The sequence below is a fragment of the Thalassophryne amazonica genome, chromosome 18 (genome assembly GCF_902500255.1).
Source record: "Thalassophryne amazonica chromosome 18, fThaAma1.1, whole genome shotgun sequence".
Classification (NCBI taxonomy): Eukaryota; Metazoa; Chordata; class Actinopteri; order Batrachoidiformes; family Batrachoididae; genus Thalassophryne; species Thalassophryne amazonica.
In genome coordinates this window covers 29396882-29411222 of record NC_047120.1, presented here as the reverse complement: position 1 = coordinate 29411222, position 14341 = coordinate 29396882, and the positions used below count along the sequence as shown (strand labels likewise).

The 14341-nt window shown below is 40.2% G+C and overlaps 1 protein-coding gene and 1 pseudogene across 1 annotated transcript in view; both read left to right on the top strand.

Moving 5' to 3' along the window:
- ctbp2l (C-terminal binding protein 2, like) overlaps window positions 1–14341 on the top strand; it is a 312102-nt gene that overhangs the window by 25360 nt on the left and 272401 nt on the right. The window lies entirely within an intron of this gene.
- LOC117530774 lies at window positions 8325–9979 on the top strand (annotated as a pseudogene).

Below are 14341 nucleotides of genomic sequence, written 5' to 3'. Positions count from 1 at the left end.
TATATAATAATCATTAGATTATTAATATATAAGCAAAAATAAATTTAAGGAATATTGCAATTTGAAAACAAATGCACCCGAACGTGATGAGAGCTGCAATTGCTAAATGCTAACTTTTAACATTGAAAATGCCATAGACATGCTAACGCGTTAGCATCGCTCCCGTTTTTAAGTTATAAAATACATCTATCAACTGTTTCAGAAGACTATAACAGTTCGGTTTAACATAGAAAAGGTAAACAATACTCACAGACGTATGCTCTTTAGGGTTTTAGCGGGGGAAAATTAAGCGAAAGAAAGAAATAAAGGAAGCAATCGATCGAAGCATTGCTTCAATCTGCGAACCACTCCTTCGATTGGTTCAAGGTTCAAAGCAAAGCCGCGCTGCAGAAAAGTTGATTAAGGACCCGCTGCAGGGTCTGTAATCAATGTAGAGAAATGATCATTTTCCTGACAAACACCCACCAAAACAACGGCCACTCTGAAGGACCGATAACAGAATCGTTAAGCACAAAGCTTATTGATGTCGGTGGATCGAATCATTTCTTAACGATACCCGAAAGGAACTGGTTCTCGATACCCATCCCTGATTGTGTTATGCACAAATGTCATGTTGGAAAAAAAAATACAAGTATCTGATCAGGACTCATATGTTTGGGATTGGCAGATACTCAGCATCCCTAGTAACACATACCTTGTTAGCCCTACCTGTGAGCTACCTAAACTATAAGAACAGCCACCAGGTTTTCATATTAGATCATCCATCCTGTTGTTGAAGAAAATGACCTGGAGTTGTTTTGTAATTCAGCTCTTAATCATCGCCTCAGCAGACTGTCTGGCACTTTCACTTTGGTCTTCTTAACAACTCTCTGGGCAGACTCCATTACTGAGTAAACAGACAGCAGCATGGAAAAAATGAAGATGCCCAGTGCAGAACCCCCAGAGGTGAGATCAAATGGCAGACCCTCTGATGATGAGGGATGTTTATGGCAGGCACTCCATTAACAAGCGACTGTTCACTGCTGGTGCATAATGAAGATCTACCTCATGAAACGATTGCTGTGATGCTTTCCTTTCCACAGAATTACTAATTTTTTAATCAACATGTGCCCTCATTTCTTTCGGTGGCAAATCCAGAAATAGCCATTGGTAGATGGAATCCATTTTGGGTTACCTCGGCAAGGTGACTGACTGGCTTATGGCAACAACAGCCATGTTGATTTGAGTGAATCTCTAACACCATATTTCCCCTTTAATATGTAAATGAAGCACTATTATGTCCTTGGAAGACAGCACTTTGAGCCAAAAGTCTTTTCTTTCCTCCTCTCTTCTCTGTGTACATGGTAACGCCTCCTCCAGATGTCCCCCACTGCAGGAGGCAGTGAGACACATGCAAGAGGCTTAAAAGCACACACACACATAATATACACACGTACACACAAAATGGTGCACACAGTTAGATCACCTCTGGGAGAGCACTTCAGCTGACCGGTCATGAAAAAGAACCTTATGGGCCACGGCACAGTTGTGTTGTTTCTGTCAAGAAGACAGTTAAATATTGCTGACAAAAATGGTAGTGTATGTTGAGAGGGAAAGGAATAAGATGTTGGAAAGGAGACTTTTTTGGAAACCGGAGACAATGTACCATCTGCACACACTGGGGTGTAAGAACGACACTGGATTACTGCTGTGAGGAGCTATTGCATTGTTATTAAATGGCTGTTGCCTCACTGCTGACCATATTAAAGCCTCAGATCCCATGTCCAACACAAGGAGGTTAGGAACGAGGCACACATTTTTAAAAATTGGATTCTCCTTGTCATACAATCCTACATATGCCTTTTACTGGGTTCTGTGTATGGAGCTAGTTGTTGGGGTTACAATTTTCATGCAGAAAATTCATGCTGTGTACTTGTAGTATGTGCATTTCTGGTCTCTTGCATCCTAGCTCTGCAGATTATCTTTGAACAAATTGCGCAGATAGCAGGTAGAGCCCTATCACACCTTGACGATTTAGCCAGCGTATGCTGACCGTATTAAAAATGTTGGCATATGGTGGTTTACATCGAATAAGTTATGCAGCTATCACACCATGGCGATTTAGCCGGTGTATGCTGACAGCCCATTTCCACCAAGCAGTCCGGGTCAGAACGATTAAGTCTGGCTTGGTTTGGGTTTCCACAGCCGACAGAACCCTTTTGTTTGGCAGGTGGTGCAGGTCAAACAGTGTAATTTAACATTTATTTTTAATTTTATTTAATTTTATTTTATTCTTGTCTTGGTGGATCATGGGATTTATTTTCATTGCCTGCAGAATGCTGACGAACCGTCAGTATTTGGTAAATGCTGACGTGACTGAATGAGCCGCTGTGACTCTTTCAACTTTTAAAATAAGTTAATTTTCTTGTTGTGGCACAAAGCGCCGAAATTCTGTGGTTCAGGCTAAAAAAATGCACCAAGAGCAGACAAAACGCAGAGGGTCTTTTAAAATGCTACGTTTCTTCAGCCACAACAAGGAACTAAAGTATTTTTAGACGGCATTTTCCAAAATCAGGATGCTGTATGTGGATAGGTTTTCATCAGGCTGTGATGATGAATCCAACTGAAACGAACAGGTAAGATATTACTTTTTCTTCATTTTCTGTAAAGTAATAACAAATTTGATCAATTTTCCTTCATGTTTTGATTTGGATTAAAATATGCAATAAGACTTTTATTCCGGTTTCATTTGTTTGCATCATTTTACCCCTCTTCTTACCATTTAAACAAGAAGTCATTTCTGTCACTGTTAATTGATGTTCATTCTTTATAGATTGAGTTGTACACACCTGTGTAATAATTGCAGATGTGGCATGAATATATTTTCTACCTGAAAAACATTGCTGGCTGAAGTCCATGTTGTCGTGGAATAGAATAGAACCATTATTATTAATCCTCCTGTGTTTTGTCTGCTGGGTATAATTTTGGCTAGGTACACTTTTTTTCACTGAAATGATCCAAATAACTTTATGCATAAATGAAATATGGATGAAATAATATGAATGTTTGAGCACAATGTTAAGAATATTTGCATGAGTTGAAAGATGGAACAGTACAATACAATCAACCATTGAAATGACAAGGATCTTTTTAGGTGAGATATAAAAGCCCACGGAGCATGTTTGAGCTTCTTGTTAAGAAGGCTGTAATTTCCAGAGTACATGTTGTCATTTTTGTTTCTTAACCAGTTTTGGAAATCCTGCAATCTATACTATACAGGGTTCTAGCTAGGATAAAAGTTTAGCGTAGTGGTAATGCCGAGGGAGCGAAGCGAATGGGGATGGGGGGGGGCTTTTGAAAATTGAAGGTAAAAATTGGCCATTCTAGGGGTACCCAAAGGGGAAAAGCCGGGTATGACAGCCCAAGTCCCTTCATCATGTTCAGAAGGTTGGGGAAGTTTGTTGAGTGGGCAATCTCATTCTGGGTTAGCCAGTACATGGCCCTCAGTGAGGCAGTCGGAGTCCGTGGACATTTTTAAGTCAAGACTTAAAACCTATTTTTATTCTCTTTCTTATGAGTTTTTATTTTGTTATGTTTTATTCTTTTACTTCTGTTTTTAATTAGGTATTTGATTTTTTTATTTTTATTTATTTATTTAAATTTTTTTTATGTTGAACTATTCTATGTTAGGCACCTTGAAATGGCTTTTGTTGTAATTTGGTGCTTTATAGGCTGATTAAATTGAAATTGAACAACATTTCATTGAGTCTTAAAGTAAGTAAATATGAAATTGGTCACTGGATCCTTAAACTCTGGACATAAACTCTACATGGTGGATCCTTGATCTCTGGACATAAACAGAAATTAAATATGTTAGTTTTTGTCAAAAGCATTTCCTTTCAGACATTATTGGCATGAATGTATTTCCATACCTCTGAGCTGAGCTCTTGCAGCTGTGCTGCACGTCAGATTCATAAAGAATGCGGGACATCTCATTTTAGGAGGAAAAACATTTTAGTCGATTGTAGTTTATTGTCTGTATTGCAACGTTTGTAAAGAGGTGTCATTTTATTTAAAGTGGCAATTCATTTTGAAGTTATTAATTCCGAGCGGACTCTGTCTCGGCAGAGAGCCGCTCAGCGTTTGGAGCTGTGCCAATAGAATGGAGGACATTGTTGACGTTGTTATTTGTTGACTGCAACAAGACAAGAGTCCCAGTTAGTGACTTTAATACACACAAAAGTGACTCATGATATTTTAATGGTTTCGAGAGGGGTTAAGAAGCGGACTTACCACTTCTGAAGAGCAGCGAATCAAAGAGCCACGAGCCATTGAATCGAAGCATTGCTTCATTGATTCACGCTTCAATCTGGAGTCGCGCTGCAGAAACGGTTGATTACAGACCCATTACGCTGTATTGAAAATAAGCGTAGGTCCAGAATAAGCCTAACAGTCCAAAATTATAGCGTAACAGGCCGTAATGCAAGTTTGCGCTCGCTAGAACCCTGCTATAGCACTGTTGCCTCACAGCAAGAAAGTCATGGGATTACTTCCCACCTGTGGCCTTTCTATGTCGAGTTTGCGCGTTCTCCCCGTGTTTGCGTGGTTTCTCGCCGGGTACTCCAACTTCCTCCCACCTCCAAAGACATGCAGGTTTGGTGAATTGGAAACTCAAAATTGACCATAGGTGTGCATGTTGGTGTGAATGTGTTTGTCTATATGTGGCCCTACAACAGACTGGTGTCCTGTCCAGGGTGTACCCTGCCTCATGCCCTATGACTGCTGGGATAGACTCCAGCCCCCCCGTGACCCTTAATTGGCATAAACGGGTATAGCAAATGGATGGATTATTATTACTACAACTCTTTGGCAGACTTTTCTATGAATCAAAGCACTAAACAAAATAAATGCCAATAATAAAAGAATAAATACTAATAATATAAAGTACACTACAACAATGCAAAAAAAAAAAAACAAAGAAAAACGTGCAAATTATACTGCAGTGCAACTGCTATGTTTTTTCCTCTTCAACATGTGTTTTTGCAAGGTGACTATTATTTTCTTAATTTTCCCATGCATATTTTCATAGTTTCAAAATGACTGATTTATTGCTTGAGGAGATTATTATTATTATTAGAGCCAGGCTGCCAGCCATTGGTGAACTGGCAGAATAGTGCTGCTTGTCCAGGGAAAAAAGGATAATCAGGGACACTTCACATTCCTTTAACAAACTGTTTTCCCTCCTAACCTCAAGTAGACAGCAGCTGTAGCCAGAGGTGCAAAACATGCATATTCTGGGACAGCTTTTACCCAACCGCCATCAGACAGTTAAATGCAAATCGATAGAACTGTGTAATATAGAATACACTGTAGCATCTGGGAGCAACTTTATGCTTGTAGCATCTTCTTATGTACACTAACCCATGTCCTTTATGTATTTATTGTATGCTGTGTATATGCAGATACAGAGACAGTTATCGATAGTTTTTTCTTTCAAACACAATTTATCGCTATCACATACTTGGACTTTTGTTCTGTTTTTATTTATTCGTGTAGTGCATTGATATTTCATTCTGTGACAGCATCTGTAATGTTTTTTTTTACCGAATGACAGTAAAAACGAGTATAAGTCTCTATTTGACTGTAATTTGAGAGACAAATACTGGAAAAAGAAAAAAGAAAAAAAAAAACAAAGCGGAGGAGTTATTAATTATAAAGATATATGCAAGTTTTTGTTTACATCAGCTTTCTAGGACTTGGTGAAAGTCACATCTGTCATAGTAATGTAGTATCACATGACGTCTTGATATCAACAATAACGAAACATTATCAAGATGCCATCTCATCTTTCTAAATAAACAATGACAAAAACAACAGCTGGAAATACTGTATGCTTCTACTGATGAAAAAACTTATATATATACACACACACACACACACATACACATTCATTAAAGGCCCGGTCACACGGCACTTAACGAAGGGCAACGAAGCCCAAACGAAACAAGAAATCTGGACTTTCGTTGACTTTTGTTGCCATTGTTTAACCTTTTCACAGCTTCGTTCCTACAGCTGGCGCTTCATCTGGATTTTTAAACTGTTGAAAAATTTGAACAAATGCCACAGAAAACCTCAATTCGTCCATATTTCATTTTGCTGTCTTCTTGACGGTTTTTTATTATTTTGATTAGCTTTTGTAACATTAGTGTTTAGTTTGACTTCGTTCGACCAGCTGAATGTTTTCATACAGAACAGAAGCCGTTTGTGAGCGCTGCCGCTGCCGCTGCTGCCGCTGCTGCTGCCGCTGCTGCTGCCGCTGCTGCTACATTCATGTACCGTCGGAAGTTACAGGGCAAACTCAGCCTGTTTGCTTGGATTTTTTTTTTTTAAATCTGGGTGGGGGGGTCAACTTCAATGGGTTCAGACACCTTATATATGCCAGAATTAATCTTTTGTGTGGCCGCAGTTAATTACTTTGCCACAAGCAACTGCTGAATTTGAAGCAGCAAAAACGTTGTGTAATTTCCAATGGTACTTGAACACAGCAGCCATCGCCTCCTGCGTCCGCTTTTTATTTATTTATTTTTATTAAATATAACAATATGAGTGTAGGAATGACAATCCAGCTCTTATGTACATGTGGTAGCAGGAAGATATTTCAAATGATTATATAAAGAGCTGTTCTGGAAGGCAGAATTCAGGTTGTGGCTCAGCTGCAGCTCGTGGAATAACCGCACATGGGGAGTTAATGTGCGGCGTTCGCACGGACTGATCAATTTACTGCTCTGATATATTCAGTCATTTTTACACTTATGTTTATTCTCCCTTTTGACAGTTTTCTGTTTTAAATCAATATATATGGCTTAGTAACGTAATACAGTGATACAGCAGTGACCACGGCACACCAGAGTTTTTTTAAAATTGGAGAAAGACGTAGTGCGCAGTGTGTCTTCAGACAGCGAGGATTCTGATGATGAGGAGATGATCCCTCTTTTGTTCTGGACAAGGAACCAGAGCAGGTGGATCCACCAGCGTGCGCACAGATCTCCACAGCTTCTGTTTGCAGTTTCTCCAGGACTCGGCGCTATGAGCTCCGTCGCAGCGCTGAGTCCTGGAACTCAGAGATGCAGACACACACTGCTCCAGCTGTGGCTCCAGGCACGTTTCGTTTAAAGCGTTGAGATCAATGTTAGCTTTGGTTTAGTTTTGTTCCTCTTTCGTCTATTTTGCGCTCTTGATTCGCAGGCTGTTCGGTAATAAAGCTTATTCGTCCACCTTTTCTCAACGATTTGTGATTTAAAAAAAAAAAAAAAAAAAAAATTCCCCCCCCGTTCAGGAATTGTTGTATGCCGTGCCTTTACTGTAGAATTCAGGAACCAGTGAATTTTGGCCATAATATTTTGCAAATCTACAGCAACAGTCCATATACAGCATCTACAATATTTTACAGGAATAACGCTGTGAAAATTGCAGAAACGTCTGACCTTTAGACTTTAAATAAATTTCCAAGACAAACATCATCAGTCAAACCTTTCATGTTCTTCCAGAAAAAAGTGCAAACTGTGATGAAGCTCCTCCTCTTCACTGTAAAACTTTACAGCCCCATTTACTGATATCCACTCACTGATTCTCTTTTACTCAAAGAGCTCTGACATGTTTTGTACTTTCAACTTAATTGTATATATTTTAGACATTTAAAGTTAGATTAATGGCTTGGTTTGGTTATTTGAGACTTGTACTTATTGACTCTACTTGAGTTTATAAGTTAACAGAAAAAGTTTTTCCATTCCACTTTTTCAAAATAAGACTGTTTCAAATTGCCCCCCCCAAAAAAAGAAAAAACCCAACTCCCGTGTGCATAAAAACTTTTTTGTGACATTTGAGTTTTTAAATGTACAGGTTTCCATGAAGCATATTTTGAAATCACTACTTCAAATTGTACCATTTGGAGGTGAATGTAAACCCACTTGCAGACATAAATAATTATGCATTGCAGATCCCATATATTGGAATTCCAACTAAAACGGAGACGCTGCGTGGAACAGAAAAAGGACTTTTTCTGGGACAGCTTTTATTCCCGAGCTAAAGCAAAGGTTTTCTTCAACTTGAGTTAACTTGCATTTTCAAGGCAGCAGGCGAACTGCCATCTCCAAGTTGTTCTAACTTGAAATGTTTTGCAGTGTTCTTTCCCTCTCTTACAGACCTCCTCCCTCTTTTCAGTGGTCTGACAGTTTAAACATGGGTGGAAACCTCATGTGCCGGAGCTGAAGTCCAAAAGCTGACAAGGAAATGGGAGGAGCTTTGTCTTAGATGACAGAAGGAAAGTGTCACTTTGACATTTGCTGCTGTCGACAGAAGAAATGGCGAAGCAAAGTTGTCAGCTGGACCAGGTAAAACCGCGCTGTTCAGTCTGCCTGGATGTTCGGAACAATCCGGTGACTATTCCCTGTGGACACAGCGACTGCATGAGCTGCATCACAGACCACTGAGGTGAGGGCGGTCAGAAAACAAAGGCCCAGACGCCCTCAGTGCAGGCAGAGCTTCACGCCGAGGCCTGTTTTGGTGAAAAGCTTGGTGTTAGCCGAGTTAGTGGAGGAACTGAAGCTCCAGCTGATCGTTGCTGTGCTGGACCTGGAGATGTGGCTTGTGATTTCTGCACTAGAAGAAAGCTGAAAGCCCTCAAGTCCTGCCTGACGTGTCAGGCCTCTTACTGTGAGCGCCACCTACAGCCTCACTATGACATACCTCCATTAAAGAAACACAAGCTCATCAAAGCGACTTTAAAGCTTCAGGAGAACATCTGCAGCCGCCATGACGAGATGATGAAGATTTTCTGCCGCACTTATCAGCAGTGTGTCTGTTACCTCTGCTCCTTGGATGAACACAAAGGTCACGACGTGGTCTCAGAAAGAGCTGACAGGCAGACAGAGGTTGTGGCCAGTCTGCAAAATGTCCAGAAGAGAATCCAGGACAGACAGAAAGACGTGGAGGTGCTTGAGAAGGAGGTGGAAGCTATCAACCGCTCTGCTGATGATGCTGTGGAGGGCACGGAGAAGATCTTCACCGAGCTGATCTGTGCTGCTCAGGAACGACGCTGTGAGGTGAAGCAGCAAATCAGATGCCAGCAGGAACATGAAGTGAGTCAGGTTGAGGAGCTTCTGGAGAAGCTGCAGCAGGAGCTCACTGAGCTGAGGAGGAAATCCACCGAGCTGGATCAGCTCACACACAGAGGATCATGTCCATTTTCTCAATAATTACAGCTCTCTGTCGGGTCTGAGGGACTCCACAGTCTCAGTGAACACTCATGTTCGTCCGCTGAAGTACTTTCAGGAAGTGATGGAGGCTGCATCAAAAGTAGGAGATAAACTGCTGTGTGTTCTGAGTGAGGAAGGTGCAAAGATTTCATCCAAACTGTCTGGCGTGGATGTTTTACTGCCACTAAAAGAGCCGGAGACCAGAGAGGAGTTCATGAAATATTCACATGAACTCACACTGGATCCAAACTCGGCAAACACACATTTGTGTTTGTCTGATGGAAACAGAAAAGCAACATTGGTGACAGCGGTTCAGTCATATCCTCATCACCCAGAAAGATTCACCAAGTGGTCTGAGGTCCTTAGCAAAGAGGGTCTGAGTGGACGTAGTTACTGGGAGGTGGACTGGAGCGGGACAGCTCATAGCGGTCGCGTATAAGAATATTAAGAGAACAGGGGCGATGAATGAATGTGGATTTGGATTTAATGACCAGTCTTGGTCATTAAGGTGTGAAGGCAATGGCTACTTATTCAGACACAACAATTTGAAAACCTCTATCTCAGGTCCTCTGTCCCACATAGTAGGCATGTACTTGGACCACACAGCAGGGACGTCCTTCTACAGCGTCTCTGAAACCATGACTCTCCTCCACAGGGTCCACGCCACGTTCACACAGCTCCTCTATCCGGGATTTTGGCTTGGACTGCCTTACGGGAGCACCGCTGAGTTCTGTAATCTCAAATAAACATCAGTTAAGGACAGTGTGTGTTTTTATTTGGGCAGCATGGTGTGTTAGTGGTTAGCACTGTTGCCTTACAGCAAGAAGGTTATGGGATTGCTTCCCATCTGGGGGCCTTTCTGTGTGCTCCCCCATGACCCTTAATTTGAGTAAATGAGTATAGAACATGGATGGATGTTTTTATTTCATTCTCTGTTAATTGTAGCATTTGATGTTTTTTTTCAGGCATGTGTCAATCATTATAATTTTATTTAATAAAGGTGATCATGGGTCATTCCATCTCGGTTCATGAAATATAAGAAAAAATTTCCTGATAATATCAGATTTTCTTGGGGGGAAAATTATTCCAGCTGACAGATTTGTTACTTCATAATTACAATACAATTTTTTCAAGGGGCTATTGGGGCAAGGGGCAAGATGTAAAACAACAACAACAACAAAAACGTAATCAAGGTTTGTCGAAATATTTAAGGCTAAATATTTGGAACTATGACTGTGTGAATGTGGGCTCTCAGCTGTGTAGCTCAGGTTTAACATGGAATGGAATGCTTGAATTTCCCCAGTTTTAAAGTTCCAGACATATCACGGCAGCAACAATATTGTCTGGGGGCAGATTAATTGTTTCAGAGATATTAAACCTCAAAAATGATAACCATTTTCATTCAAACATGGTTTGATATTCTGACAGCAAATACCAAAGCAGGATTGACTTGTTTCTATTATTTTTCCATAAATTAATTTTGCAAATATTGCTGTATTTGCATAAGATAAACCCTAACACATTTAACACAGTTTTCAGGATGTTTAAATTTTATAGACAATATGAAATTGTATCTTGGAAGTTTGAAAAAACAACACGCAAAAAAGCAACAACAAAAAACATGAAATGTGCATTTATGATTGCGATTTATGAAAAAATATTTTTAATTTATGGTTGTGTTTAAATAGCATCTATGGCATGTATATAACTCATCACATAGAACTCTTTTCACTTTTCATGGGATATATTCAAAGTGCTGGATAACTGGATTTTAACCTCAGCCTGTTCTCTGTAGACCCAAAAGACTATGAAAATCTCACTAGATGAGCTGTTCCTGAAATTGCCATGCCACAAACAAAAACATTTAAACTATCTTTATTCCACACTGCGATCCTTGGTTTGAATTTCAGCACATCCTCTTGAACATGTCAACATGCAATAATGCACTGAGTCTTGTTACTTGATTTTCCGGTGTTGCCGACCGATCAGTCTCCCCTAAGAATCAGTCCGCCCTGCCTTCATTGCGCATGTGTCATTAGCCGTGGTTCACCAATTATCACCTTGTTTCTGTTTAAAACTTCACTCCAGTCATCGGCTGTCTCACAGCAACAGATATCTGAAATTTTTGTACAACAATCATTTCCACATAAATTTAGCACTGTTTAATCGTAAAAGACGGAGGAAGCGATCAGAGCTCCGCAGCTACACGAGCTGCTAGCTGATGCGTTCACTGCGTGTCGGTCATTTCAAAGCATCACCGAGTATCGCCTTGTTTCTGCTTAAAACTGACTGACTTTAGAATGATTTCAGAGATTTTACTTTGTCATCTGATGATTAATAATCCATTTGATCACTTTGGGTGAAGAGAGTCCGTCTCAGACGAGCTACTGAGCTCCAAAATGAGGTATGTGCAGTGAAGGCAGGGCGGACCACTTTTTAGGCGTGGACCGTTTGGTCTGTGACACGGGTTAGATTTTTGCTTTAATAAAGAGTTGATCAGGTGTACCTAATGAAGTGGCCAATGCCTATACATGCACACACATTGACTCCTTCTCCTCAGCAGCAGGAAATAGAAACAACAACAAAAAAATCTAATTTTGAACATTTTGAATCATTAAGGATAAGAATTGTGATTCTAACATATACAGTAGGTTTTTCTGCAACCGCCCCTTGGTTAGTCCATGTATTAAGGTGCTATTGTTCACATTTAAGTATCTAGGCATAACCACAAGTCCCCTCAGGTCCCTTGCATAAGAATGACTTCTATCAACATGTGGGTGAAAATTGACGTTGACCGCTGACCTTCATTGGCAGCCATTCCTAATCATAATGAACCACTTATTCAAACCTATGTTCTTAAGATACAACCCCTGGCAAAAATTATGGAATCACCGGCCTCGGAGGATGTTCATTCAGTTGTTTAATTTTGTAGAAAAAAAGCAGATCACAGACATGACACAAAACGAAAGTCATTTCAAATGGCAACTTTCTGGCTTTAAGAAACACTATAAGAAATCAGGAAAAAATTGTGGCAGTCAGTAACGGTTACTTTTTTAGACCAAGCAGAGGGAAAAAATATGGAATCACTCAATTCTGAGGAAAAAATTATGGAATCACCCTGTAAATTTTCATCCCCAAAACTAACACCTGCATCAAATCAGATCTGCTCGTTAGTCTGCATCTAAAAAGGAGTGATCACACCTTGGAGAGCTGTTGCACCAAGTGGACTGACATGAATCATGGCTCCAACATGAGAGATGTCAATTGAAACAAAGGAGAGGATTATCAAACTCTTAAAAGAGGGTAAATCATCACGCAAAAGATGTTGGTTGTTCACAGTCAGCTGTGTCTAAACTCTGGACCAAATACAAACAACATGGGAAGGTTGTTAAAGGCAAACATACTGGTAGACCAAGGAAGACATCAAAGCCTCAAGACAGAAAACTTAAAGCAATATATCTCAAAAATCGAAAATTCACAACAAAACAAACGAGGAACGAATGGGAGGAAACTGGAGTCAACGTCGGTGACCGAACTGTAAGAAACCGCCTAAAGGAAATGGGATTTACATACAGAAAAGCTAAACGAAAGCCATCATTAACACCTAAACAGAAAAAAACAAGGTTACAATGGGCTAAGGAAAAGCAATCGTGGACTGTGGATGACTGGAAGAAAGTCATATTCAGTGATGAATCTCGAATCTGCATTGGGCAAGGTGATGATGCTGGAACTTTTGTTTGGTGCCGTTCCAATGAGATTTATAAAGATGACTGCCTGAAGAGAACATGTAAATTTCCACAGTCATTGATGATATGGGGCTGCATGTCAGGTAAAGGCACTGGGGAGATGGCTGTCATTACATCATCAATAAATGCACAAGTTTACGTTGATATTTTGGACACTTTTCTTATCCCATGAATTGAAAGGATGTTTGGGGATGATGAAATCATTTTTCAAGATGATAATGCATCTTGCCATAGAGCAAAAACTGTGAAAACATTCCTTGCAAAAAGACACATAGGGTCAAGGTCATGGCCTGCAAATAGTCTGGATCTTAATCCAATTGAAAATCTTTGGTGGAAGTTGAAGAAAATGGTCCATGACAAGGCTCCAACCTGCAAAGCTGATCTGGCAACAGCAATCAGAGAAAGTTGGAGCCAGATTGATGAAGAGTACTGTTTGTCACTCATTAAGTCCATGCCTCAGAGACTGCAAGCTGTTATAAAAGCCAGAGGTGGTGCAACAAAATACTAGTGATGTGTTGGAGCGTTCATTTTGTTTTTCATGATTACGTAATTTTTTCCTCAGAATTGAGTGATTCCATATTTTTTCCCTCTGCTTGGTCTAAAAAAGTAACCGTTACTAACTGCCACAGTTTTTTTTCCTGATTTCTTATAGTGTTTCTTAAAGCCAGAAAGTTGCCATTTGAAATGACTTTAGTTTTGTGTCATGTCTGTGATCTGCTTTTTTTCTACAAAATTAAACAACTGAATGAACATCCTCCGAGGCCGGTGATTCCATAATTTTTGTCAGGGGTTGTAGCTTACTAACGTGCATACATAAAAAACATAGTTGCATAGAGACCAGGGCCATCACAAGATTGTACACCAGACCACCAGCGGTAGCACTAATGACAGAAAACACGTGCAGACAGCACTGTGTGATGCGCTGCTCATTAACAAGCCGTGGATACCAAAGGATGAGCAACAGACTGTATATCGATTCTTACTCATCAGCTGGGAGATACTGCAGAGAAAATGCAAAAAACAAAAAAAAAAACAGATGATGACAGAAAAAACAGATAATTCATCCACGGATCTATGAGCTGAGCATGCTTTCTTTCATTGTGCACTCAGTTTCTTCCACGTGTGTGTGTGTATGTAAATGCAGCGAATGTTAGAAAAGACAACAGTTAGGAAAATTGACATCTGCTTCATATATGATCATTTGCTTGCGGAGCTGTGTGACGTTCTGAGCGTAATTGGTGTCTTGTTCCATGTGTTCAAGAATGGTGGCATCATCCAAATACACACATCTCACTGAAATGTTCCCTCTTACTCCTTTTAGTTTGTGCAGAGATCCTGCTGTTGCATGCACATGATCACTGT